This window comes from Nipponia nippon, unplaced genomic scaffold (assembly GCF_047370975.1).
Source record: "Nipponia nippon isolate SJK-2023a ecotype South Korea unplaced genomic scaffold, ASM4737097v1 scaffold_4, whole genome shotgun sequence".
NCBI lineage: Eukaryota > Metazoa > Chordata > Aves > Pelecaniformes > Threskiornithidae > Nipponia > Nipponia nippon.
The window spans coordinates 43899441-43911772 of NW_028262358.1; positions in this window are offsets into that span (position 1 = coordinate 43899441).

Sequence of the window (12332 nt, forward strand, 5' to 3'; positions counted from 1 at the left end):
CACTAAAATAAAGACAAAACACCCTTTTCTAGTCATTTATCTCCATTCTTCCCGGTCAACCACATAAACAGCTGTGGGAGAAAGCAGCTTTTTCACCCACATCTCGTTTCAGGGAGGGATGCCCCCCTCGCACCCGGGTGGCTCACAGCTCTCCAGGCTCTGCGCTGAGCCGCACCAGGCCTCCGCTGCGAGGGGTGCACAGGGGCTGCAAATGTCGTGGTGCGTTTGTCTCCTTCCTTCTCTTAACAGCCTGTCGCAGCAGAATTCACTCGCCGTCTCCGTGACTTCGCTATTTCCCTCAAGGGTCTAGTCAGCATCAGATATGCACATGTGCAACATCCATTTAAATCCATAATAAACGTGCACACACATTTTGTGCGGTGACCGGCCCCCTGACTCACACAAAAACGTGTTTTAAATGGGCTTGGAGGATTCGGGCCATCATTAAATTTCAAGGAACAAGGCCCACTCCCACATTCCTATGCAGCGGGGACTTGGGGATGTGCAAGTCATGAAGGACCAAACTCACGCCGCCACTGCTGCTCCCCCCCTTCCCCGGCCACCTCCCAGGGACGAAGAAACATGACTCCAGCACTTTCTCGGTGGCGTAGACTTCCTGCTGCAATCCTCCCCTCCCTCTCCGGCGCAGGGGAAATCTGCTTAGCCTTTACTTTCTCACACATGTTTCAGATGTGCAGGGGTGTGATTGTAAACAATGTCATCGGCCGTGCCAGAGCTGTCTGCTCCTGCCGCGCTCCCTTCCCAGCACCCCAGGGGTTCCCGTAACAGGGCGTAAAGCAAACAAAGCAAAACAGTAATCTGCTGTTCCAATGGCATTTTTTTGTTTTTAGAAAACGTTAATGATAGGTTATGTGATTACCCTAGGTTTGGCTCCACTTACTCTTTATTAAGCACATCTGGTATTTAGTAACAGTGTAAGTAGCAGGAGTTTTTCTGGCGCGCAAATGAGATTATCCCATGTTGCCATGCAGTATGGAAACTCCTCAGGGAAGCCAGTGAACTGCGTGGAGATACAAGACTTTCTTGTCGGCCGGGCATCCGGCCAGAATAGCTAAAAAATGTGGATTGGCACAGAGCTGTTGCCACGCAAACACTTCTGGAAATTTCTGTGTTCAGGCCTGCCAAATCCTTTATATGTAACATGAGTTTCTGTCTTCCTCAGCAGCCCGTCTGAAGCCTGAGCTCTCCTGTACGCTTTAAAACGGAAAAAATAAAAAAAAAAAATCCAAGGCAATCTTTCAGTCCTGTTTCCAGCGCGCCACTGCCAAGCTAACAATTTCACCGAATTAGGGGGAATTTCCTAAAACATTTGTTTGAGCTACATTGAGTGCAACATGTGGGAGACAACTGTGTTTCCTGGAGAAGAAAGGAGAGCTGTCTCCCTTGGTGGAGACTGCCTAATATCTAGCAGGAGAAAAACAACCAGCCATGACAAGAAAATGTTTTTTAAAACTTGGCGCGAGAAGCAGGTTTTATTTATTTTGAATGCCTTTTCCAGTCTGGTCAATGTAGTGTATGAAGAGAGGGACGGTGGAGGGAAGCCAGTGTTTTTGTTAGGGCCCAGGGCTCGGAGTCAGGAGGTCTGGGCTCTATTTCTGGCTCCGCCGTAGCCTTCCTGTGGGACTTGGGTGAAGCTCTTGGAGGTGAGTTGTTCCAGTCTCTGAGTTTCTCCGTGCGTTTAACGGGGGTATTGTTTGCCAGTTTCATACGTGTTTGTGTGAACTCAGGCGCTGCATCCAAAATTATATAATCCTCTATATTTCTTAAGGAAAGGACTGGGAAGGATATGAAGCAGAAAAGTAAATGTTCATCTGTTGCTTGACCACGCTTGGCTCCTGCTGTTACAAGGCGCTGGCCTTTGGAGCTTTAAACTGGGTTGCTCTGTGTCTAGGGATCTTTGTGGGTGTTCCTGACAAACCCCCGTCAGTTTTGGCTCTCCCACCCCTAACAATGGGACACATGCATTTATGCCGCGACTTTGTTGACTTAGTGATGGTGCCCTTGGGAAGGAGTTAGTGCGGGTAGTTTCTAGACTTTTTCACTGTGAAGAGAGCATTTGGCGTGGAGGCTGGCCATGAGCAGAGGGGATTCATCCCAGCAACTTAGAAGCACATTGTGCATAATTTCTGTATGGCCAGTGACTAGCTCCAGCACTCGGGTTGTGCGTGGCTGTCTTTTCTGTGGATCAGCTCACAGCGCGGCAGGGAACTACCTGGGTAAAGCCCATGAAAGCAGTGCAAAAGCACCTTGCCAGGTGCTGGCTGGCTGCTGCCTGGTGGCTCAGCTGTCCTCTGCGGTGAACTTCTGATGCAACTTCCAGCCACGGGAAAGAGCATCTCATCCAAAGAGCTGACCTGGCTCCAAGCTGCATACCAGCATAAGTGGAAGAGGGGATCTGGCTCTGCTGCTGCATGCCTTTGACCACAGCAACCATCCCCACCTCCAAGAGGGGCAAAGGATGGGGCAACCAGCAGCTCTTCATCTGTGCAGCACCGACAATGCTCTTTTGGAAAGCAGGAGAGGATTAGTAACAGCGACAAAACAGGCATAGCTGTCCAAAGGGGAAACAGATAAGCTTGGGATTTTCCTGTTTGCTGACCTGTTTGATAAGCCCCACTAATAGCCTCCCCATGAGTTAACTTGTGCACAAGTGGAGCTTCTTTTCAGCGCAGTATTGTCTGTGTAAACATAGCTCCCATGACTGTGGCTCGTGTGGCTCTAGTGACATCCGTAGCTTGCGAAAGACGTTTTGCCAGATGATAGCTGATGGGTAAAGATACAGAAGGTTTTCAGGGCAGTGAGGTGCGAGGGAATGAGAATAACCCACAGTGTAAGAAAGGGAATGACTGCAAAAACGGGGAATAAGAATGTGTAAGACTCGGGGTGAGAGAACTTGATTTCCTCAGGGAGGCAAAGATTAAAAAGAAGAGAACACATCGGGCAGGGACAACTGGTGTGGAGAGAAGAGCAAGGGAGAACTGACCAGCCAGAGCAAAGAAACCGAGGAGGATGGTGGCTAGGAATGAATGGGAATGACCAGGGAAAAAAGAGAGAAGTAGGTAAAACCACCGCGAAAAGAAAAGGAGTGACATAATGAGCAAGAGAAGAAAAGTATTTTTAGAAGAGGGAATGCAAACCAAGACAGGAGAGAATGAGGCGGAGAAGACAGAAAAAAACAGAGGTGGAAGGAGGAAAAATAAGATAGAGACATGGGAGAAAGCAGGTGAAACAAAGAGGCTCACACTGTTCTTAGGTTAATGAAGTGTCTTTTTACTAGTTCAGTATTGTGTTGCAATGTCCCAAGAGGCATTTTGTTTCTGTGGCTCTTTTGACCGCTTATGGCTGATTATTCTGGGTTCCATGACTAAGTAATTAGAAGAAAAGGAAGAGAAAACAGCCTAAAAATCACCCGGATATGTCACAAGGCTTTGTCTGAAGGACTGCTCCCTTCAGAGAGAATTGTTTCTAGAAAATAGTTGAGATGCTGACATCCCCAGTGTACGTGTGGCTGGCCTCTATGCTCCCCAGGCAAGCTATTGGGGCTCAAAGATTTCTGAGCCCTCCCCACCCACTTTGCTGCAAATCACTCTGTTCTGCTTGGGAGGGATGATGAAGAAGGGAGGATCCCAGCAGAATCCTCTTGCCAGCACGTCTCAAAGTCCCAAAGCTGGCTCTGATCCTGCAGGATTTGACCAATATTTGTTGAAAGTGGAGCAACTCAGAGTGCAGGGTGGTTTGGCTCTACACCCCACTCAATGGGAAGTCAGAAAAGCAGGAGTGGATAGTAGGTTTCTCTTCTGATCTGATACTCCTTTTCTTTGAAGGCTTTGCTCATATTAACTTGGTGCCTTTTATTTACTTATTGAAGTGAGACGTAAACGTTTTACATTCAGGAGGCAGGTGGACCTGGCAATTACTGCATCACTTAGAAACCTGAAGCCCTGGAGTAAAATCAAAGGTGAGCTTTTTCTCTGGAATTATACAATTCCTGTTATGCATCTGGGAATTAAACAACACCTTACAGTAGCGAGGCAGGGCAGCGTAGTCAACACAAGCAAGGCACGTAACTGCACTGTATGTCTTAAACCACGGTTCCATCAGATAGAAAATCTGGCATAAAAAGTGCCCTGTGCTGGACCAGGACATCACAGCCATGTGCTGCCAAGCACTGAACAAGCACAGACTTACTATGTTGGTTCAGATATGTTTGACAAATTCTGGGAGACACTGTACCAAATCAGGTAACGTCTGTCCTCCAGACAGCATAAAACTGGCATAAATACCACATCGTATGCTCTGACTAATTCAACAGAAACATAATTGTGTGTTTAGACCAGATCCAGATCCAGTATGTACAGGGAGGTGCTCCTGCAGTGCCAAAATCTCATATTAATGAAGTTGGAAGCAGAGCCATGTGCATTAGCTGCATGCTCTGAATTCTTAGGAGTGGCAGCAGTTCATGGCAGGGGGCTTTTTCAGAACAATCATACAAGGCCATATTTTTTTTTTCTGGGGTGACAAAATTATTTCCTTTGTTTCCAATAATCTTAGCATTTGCAAATACTGAATTGATCCTTTTGTTTCCTGCACTTGTTTATTGCAGATTGTAGTCTCAGCGCAGCTCGTGTTAGGGTGACCAGTTCCCCTGCTTTCCGTCACTGTCATATTGTCAAATGCAGTTATGCCGGTCTGTTTAAAGATGCTGACCAAGCATAATGTTGACCGCATTGCCATGAAAGTAGTTTGCCATACCGGAACTGTCGCTTAAAATCAAACATTTACCTCATTTGAGATTGAAGGAAATAATTTGGTCAATCAAAACACTCCCCTTGGTTTGTCTTAATGTACATATCCCAGCGATGTGCCAGAATGGCCCTCGGTATTTTCTTGTTAAAGTTTCATGACCGAATTGAAGAAAAGCTTGGAATGATTTCTCTGCCTCTGGGGAAAATCACAGACTCTCAACATTATGCTTAACCATTCCTGCTAGAGATGATTTATTCCTGGGGCTCATAAAACATTCTTGAAAGAGTAAAATTTTTGCCTTGTGACTGCAGCATATTGCACCAAGTGTCGGGCACTTTCAAAACAATTTCCTGAGAGGATGTGAAAGGTAGATTGGGATCCAAGGGGACACATTCTTCTGCTTTTCTCTCATACTCCCAAGGCTCCTTCTCACTTCTGTAGGAAATGCAGTGCAGAACACGAATCTTGGTTGACTAAAAGGAATACTTTTCCTCATTTCAAAGAGGCAAGTCTCAAAAATTGAAGCTAAACCTGGGTAACTGTAATAACGCTTGGCACTTACACGCAGGTTTTCATCTTCTAGCCACTTTACATTAAGTAATGAATCCTTAGGACTCCCCTGTGGAGTAGGTGGCTGAGTATTATTAGCCCCCTTCTGCCAATGGGAAAACCGAGGCGGAGATGTTAAGTACCTTGCCTAAAGCCACCAAGGGATTCTGTTGTAGAGACAGGATCAGAGGTTAGGAGTTTTTGTGCTTTCAATTCCCATATCTATTGTGTCACTTAAGTACAGAGCCATAATTGAATAGCGTAATGACCCAGGGGTGGAGTGATTCCAGATACTCCGATCCAAGCGTGATGGTCAGAGACTCAGCGGCGCAGTCGCACACAGCCAGCGAGAGCACGAATGCCTAATGGGCAGGATAAGAAGTGTCGTTCTCTTTGGCTTCCTCAAACATACCGTTGGGCAATGTTTGCCAGGCCAGGTCTCAGCTCAGCTCTCCAGCAAGCTGTGTCTTCATTTTAAGGCATAAGGCCAAATGCTTGCCTTGATGGGTGTTTTCACAGTAAGAAATACACCTTCAGAGGCAGATGCTGCTGTTAAGACCAAGGTTAGTGATCCTCTACTTTTGTGTGAAGCTTGTTGCAACAGAACAGGCGAGTCCCTCTCTAGCTAATTCGTGCTTGTGCAGGAGTGTGAAAAGAAACCCAGACCCCAGTGCTCTGGGCTAAAGCAGATTCTTCATTACCTTTACGAATAGGACTTTTGTGTTCTGTGGTCCTCACAGTACACAGTTGGAGCAGCCTGGTTGTCCGTCCAGCAGAACATGTGGGGATGGATATAGCCCTACTCCAAAAGACATGAGCTGAAGGAGCGGGCAGCCGGCACAGACCGTGATCACACCACCTGACTGGCAGCACAGGTCCTGCTTTTCACAGGGCTGCTAGGAGGATTCACAGATCTCAGCCTTGTCCTCCCACCAGTGCGTGTCTGGGACAGGGAACGACATATCGAAAAAGAGAGTATAACATGAAAACCATGAGGAAAACTATCATCAATTGCCACACCGTTGCTATCACGAATAAAAGGAAATGCATTCCCATGAGTTCAGGAAAGAATGCTCCCATTTCAGCATTCCTCAGGGAAAAAAATGCTTGTTTTTGTTTGCTAAATGCCTATTTCCATCAACAGTATTTCCTGTATTTTGTTGAACCATGTTGTTGTCACATCAAGATGCCATCAGGCATTAAAGCATAAGAACTGGCTCATATCTCTCACAAGCTGCCAATGTATATTCATGTGGTGTAGGATGATACATCATAAAGGGAAGGTCCGTAAAGTGCTCTTGATTGCTAATGTTTTCTTTGTGACCCTTCCATTCCTATGGAACTGGCATGAATCCATCCATCTACCCACTGACTCTGGTTCTGCACGTAGTGTGCATATTATTCCCCTTCAGAAGTGGAGTCTATTTTGCACCTGATGGGGCCTTCACTTTGGAAAGAAATCAGAGGGTTTGGAACGGGAGACCGATCCACACCCCAGATATATTTTGTTTATGCATAGGAAAAAATGTGGAAATCCCCAGCTGCTGCATGAAGTGGCCTGGGCAAGGATGATTCTTGCACCGAAAACACAGGACCATGTTTGCTCTGAGAATGAAAAGTTGACGTTTTCTCACTCCTGTGAATTTTGTCTAAGGATTTTGCCCTGAAAACCACCTAGTTTTACTAATTGGTCACACATTAACATCAGCCTTGCATTAACATTTTAAAACAAAATACTACGATGATCTTTTTGGAGTTCACTGACTAATTCTAGGAGTACGGCAATGAAGTAGGGTGATTAGAGTAAGAAAGATTGTGTGATAACACCTGAGTCACATTAATTGGATTGTCAGAGGTTACTGGACCACACCATAAGTGTGAGAGAGTCTGGGAAGGCAATGAACCTTGCAGGGCACCGACGCTGACTGATATGTATCTTGTATTTTAAAATACAAGAATACAAACTCCACCTAGACCAGAGTATTAACTTGTCTGGAGTCTTCTCACTTGAGTTTTGTGTCCTCTGGAGGGCAGAGCCCTCTGCTCAGCAGTGCTGGGTCCTGAGAAGCCCAGCTGAGCGGCATGCAGATGCAGAATAGGTCCCTTCGGCCAGGCCCCCAGGTGATCACCTCCTATGATCAGAGTGCAGACCATTTGCTGCAAAGGAGGTTCTCCACATTGCATTTGATGGCGACAGGATTTTTGCTAAACATGAATGTTTCCAACTGTGCAAAGTGTTTATAAAGCACACAACACATGTCTGACTGAGTAGAATATGTTATTAATATAATGTAGTATGAGCATGTGGAAAAAATAATGGAGACTGTTCTCCATTCAGAATTCAAGCACAACCAACTGTAATTACATCAACATTTTTAGAACATGTTTTGTCTTAAGCATTTCATTAAATATTAAGGAAATATAAACACGTATGTTAAAAATTGTGCAAACATCCTATGGATTGCATAGGAAGGACTTGGATTTTCCTTTCACGTTGGGATTGCATTGCAATTCCATGAGGTCATTTTTGATTGCTAGTGAGGAGGACTGGGCCTACAGTTCCCTCCCTGTTACGTGTGTATGTGCTGCAAAGGGAGGGCATGTCTGGAGCACTGACATGTATATGGCATGCTAAAATGTATCTTCACTCAAGCTATTTGCCTCTTTCTTACTTATTTTGAAAGGGAAATATACTCCTTCCTCCATTACTTTCATATGAGCAAAACCAGTGAAATTCTTTGTTGGAGAAGGGAGGCTCTTTGGTCACCAAACGTTTTACCTCTTCACAAATCAGAGATGGGGGTAATATAATTATATTAATGCTCTCAGCTGGTCTGGTTTATGAGGCTGTTGTAATAAGACCATCCATTCATTTAAAGTGTATTCTTTTTGAAAACTAAAGGCAGAGGAGCTGATGTTGGGCCAGGCAGCAGTGCGTGCCTCAGCGGGGCTGGTGGATGGAAGGGGCCATGGCTTCTGGGAACCGAAGGTGTAGAAGTCAAGGAAGAAGTTATGAGGCCAAACGCTGTCCTCTCCCTGCTTTCGTCTCCCCACATTTGCCCTGCCCTTTTGGGTACCTCCTGCCCTGCTCTTGTCTTCCTTCTTTTGTTCCCTGAGACTTTCTGCCTGCTGGAGGGACACGGACAACCCTCCCCGCACACCACAGCCCCCCATCGCTCCCACAGGCAGCCCTGCCTGCAGCTACTGCTGCTCTGGCCAGGGCCCAGCTGGCAGGGAATGAAGAGCAGAGGAGGGAGGGGCAGCCAGAAACAGCATCGTGCCATGGCACCTCCTGGCAAAAGGGAGGCAGAAATGCAAGGAAATGCCTGACGGATGTGTGATGTTGCAGCTGGGTGCTGGCGAGCATCTCAGGGGAGCTTTATGCCATGTGGCTGCTTGAGTAGTTATGGACTAACGTGGACAGACACTGATTTCCTTAATTTTTAGTGCTAGTGAAAGGTAGGGGCAGTTATTCAGTCAAATCGACAACGGCCGCTGCAAAAAGGTTGCCTTGAGCGTGGCCTGGGAGAGGATGGGTCTGAGAGTGTTGCCTTTTCAGTCTCCACGGGCCATGTAACTGGATTTTCCCAAAATACCAACCCAGCTCTCAAGCTGTTCTATGAAGCTGACACCCTCTGGAAACCCTAAATGACATGGTTAATATTCTTCTCACACCTGCCAGGAGTTAACCCAAGGACTAATTAATATTACTGGAACATCAGCTTCTATTTTAAAGTACTGTTTTCCTAAAATTCCCCTTAAATTTTATCTGATAAAGGAGGAATAGAAGGAAACAATGCATTGGCCTGCGAAAGTCCTCATCACACTAGGTCTTGGATACAGGCTGAAATTCATCTACTTTGTTACCCACAGAGTTTATCTCATAATTTTATCTGGTGCAAGAACACACAGAAATTTTCACAGTTATGACACCAATATCCTGTGAAATAAACTGATGTGGGGTTATCACTTACAGGAGGTAGGGTGGTGATCCACTTAGTAGCAAACCAGTGCTCTAGACTGGTTTTGGGGTGCAGTTAAGCACTGGAAGGGCCTTCCATGGTAGAAAGTGTAAAGCCAGGACTATATTTACTGGAGGTTACTCAGGTTTTCCAAGTTCTTCTCTTATGAGCAAGCCAAATGACTACTCAGATAATTACACGGTAATTCAGGATCCCTGGATTCCTCTCCTGCTCATGTCTTGTCTTAAGGTATTGGCGTTGGTGTCCGCTATGGAATTGACGCACTGGCTGGGGGGCTGACGGGTGTTGACTGCTAGTGACTCGCTGTGAGTCCTTCACTCTGCCACAGTGCTGCCAACCCTGTAGAGCTGCTAATCCCCACAGAGCCCTCTGGTAACCATAGAAGTACAAAATGCCATCATTATTACATAAAAAAACATTTTATTCCATGCTATAACTGACAGCCCATTTTATTTTCCAGTCCCATTTTGCTTGTTTTCTTCTGCTGGTACATCACTTAATAAAGGAATTGGAAAGCTATTCTTGTACGTGATGAACAGCCAGCCCTTTCTCAATGTGTGGCCCTTGCCTGGACTTGCCATTATTCGAGGTGCAGAGAGGTTTGTGTACAAGCCCGCGCACACACGTGCACTCTTGCAAAAGCACACGCTGGGTGAGCTCCAGGCTGGCCATTAGATTTCCCTTGCTATTACTCTACTGTACATATTCCTAGTAGATTAGAGCAGAATTTTTTCAATACGCTCTTCTATAAAAAGTGTGCTATATTGATTGCAGCAGAGTGAGCTGCTGTGGTTGATATCTGAGCGCTAACCCAGATAGGGATTAGCATTACATCAGCCATCAGGCGAGGGAACCTGGCGAGCTGCCAGCCTGTAAAAATGGAAGACATTTGCGTCACTGTTCCCTTGGTAATGCTTCTTGGAGCCGTGTCAGCTGTCCCCCGAGGTTGCTTCCTTAATATGTCAACAGACATTCCTGAATCTTTAATGCTGAATAGCTCTTTTTCCTCTTCCAAAAACACTTAGGTGACAGAGTAGCTAGTGTCTCCCGCTGCCCTATGCATTAAAAAATTATATACCTACGTAGATCAGGCTTAATACCTTTTGGGGAGGGTCACAGCAGTTACAGTCAGATCTGGGTGAAGCAAAAAGCCCCTCTGCAGCGTGATTGCTGTTTGTACGCACTGAGGAAGCAGCAGCCCTGTTCCAAACCACTCCCCCTTTGCCTCCGAAGCATCCCACTGGAGGGAATGAAAGCATCTGTGTTAGATTAGTTGCTGGAATTTGCTAACATTTGGGATAAACTATCTGACCTTGCTTTAGGAATTCCAGTTACATACAATAACTTAAGGTTAATGCCTGAAAGCTGTAGGACTGTGTGCGCAGTGACCTCTAGCTTCCGGAAACCATTTGTTAGTGCCAGTTGTGAGAAACAGTCGGAGGTTTTATCCAATGACATTTTCACCTTTCTGCTTCTCCATGCAGCCAGCTGCTATTTTCAACTCGAAGAATTAAAATGTAAGTGAGGTACACTTGACCAAATTTGAGCATGTGCCCTTTCAGCTGAAAGTAAACATCTCCTATCTAAAAGACCTTTTGTTCTTAGGTGACAGTTTTAAGTTTGCTGTGCAGTTGCTGTAGTAATTAATCACAGACTTGTAATTTAATAGTTCAGGAAGAGCAAGCAAAGAAGTCATTCTAAGAAATCACTTTGTGAGTAACTTAATTTTGGTCAAGGAGCGTTACTAAGCATTCGCGATAATTTATCACTGTCGTAGGCATTTCACACAATCCCACTGACCAAGAGCGCCAGATCAGAAAGCAGCTCTGCTGGTTAAAACTCAATTCTGCCGAGGGGACTGCGAGCTCTGTTATTTTGCAGTCTTTGTCCAGTATTGAAGGACTTCCAGATTCCTTGCTTGAGGAATGTGACCCCGGCAGTGGAATTTGCCTCCTGCGTAGCACCCTGTGGAGAGCTGTTTCCTTAGGCTGCAGAAGGTATCCGTATGCCTGAAATGGGCAGGCAGGCAGCGCAGGGGAGGGAGGTGCTCGCCGGGGTCCAAGTGGAGGCAGAGATCCCTGCCTGCAGCTAGGCCAGCACTGCAGGGCAGGAGAGGGCTTCCTCAGCACCCTGATTTGGCAACCCGCATTAGCAGCAAGGAAATTACCGAGCCCTTCAGGTTGAGCTTTTGCATACGCCTATGTATGTACATTTACAAGGGGGACCGATGCTCCTGCCTAAGCCCTGTGCCTGTTTGTCCTTATGGTTGCCACCTGGCTGGTCTCCAACTGGCACGGCCAGCTTTACCCTCGACAGGCAGGCGACCGGTGACTCAGTTCAGTGGGAGAATGTGGGGCACCCGCTATGAGGCTGAGGCCAGAGGCAGGCAGCCCTAGGGAGGAGTAACCTTGCTCTTCGCTGTCTTGGGGTGCTGGGAGAACTGTCTTCCCCCTGAGCCCCACGACACCTGAATCCCACACGAGATAAACGTTGCTCAGCCGCTTGGTCTGCACCCCAGCTTCCCCAGAGCCTGCTGCTCATCGGGGTCAGAGCCAGATCGTGATGGGTGTTTGTTCTATACCCTTGTCCTTGTGCTGCTGCTCTGCTGGGGAGGCTGGAAGAGGGAGGCGGAAAAAACGTGACTCACGGGGGTAATCCAAAACTGGGACAGGGTCATATGCTGGAGGCAGGTGGAGAGTACCAACTTCCAAATCGAGGGGCGTTCGGCTGTAGGTTACCAGCCTGGCAAGAGAGAGGAGCAAGGCCCTGGCTGAGCAGCTGGGCTTGATACTGTGAACACAGATGCCAGAGGCAGGACTGACCCCAGCTGTAGCTGCTGTTGCCTTTTGGCTGCTGCACAGGCCAGAGCAGGGCTGTGGTTGCCTCCTTGAAGGAGATTGCCTCTGTGCTGTAGGTGTCCCTGAGGGAGAAGAAGCCCCCGCCGCAGGGCCAGCGGCGTGGGGAGGGCAAGGAGAAGTGAAAAGGTTCCTTCTCTGAGGCAGAGCTTGCAACTCATCCCTCCCAGGATCACCT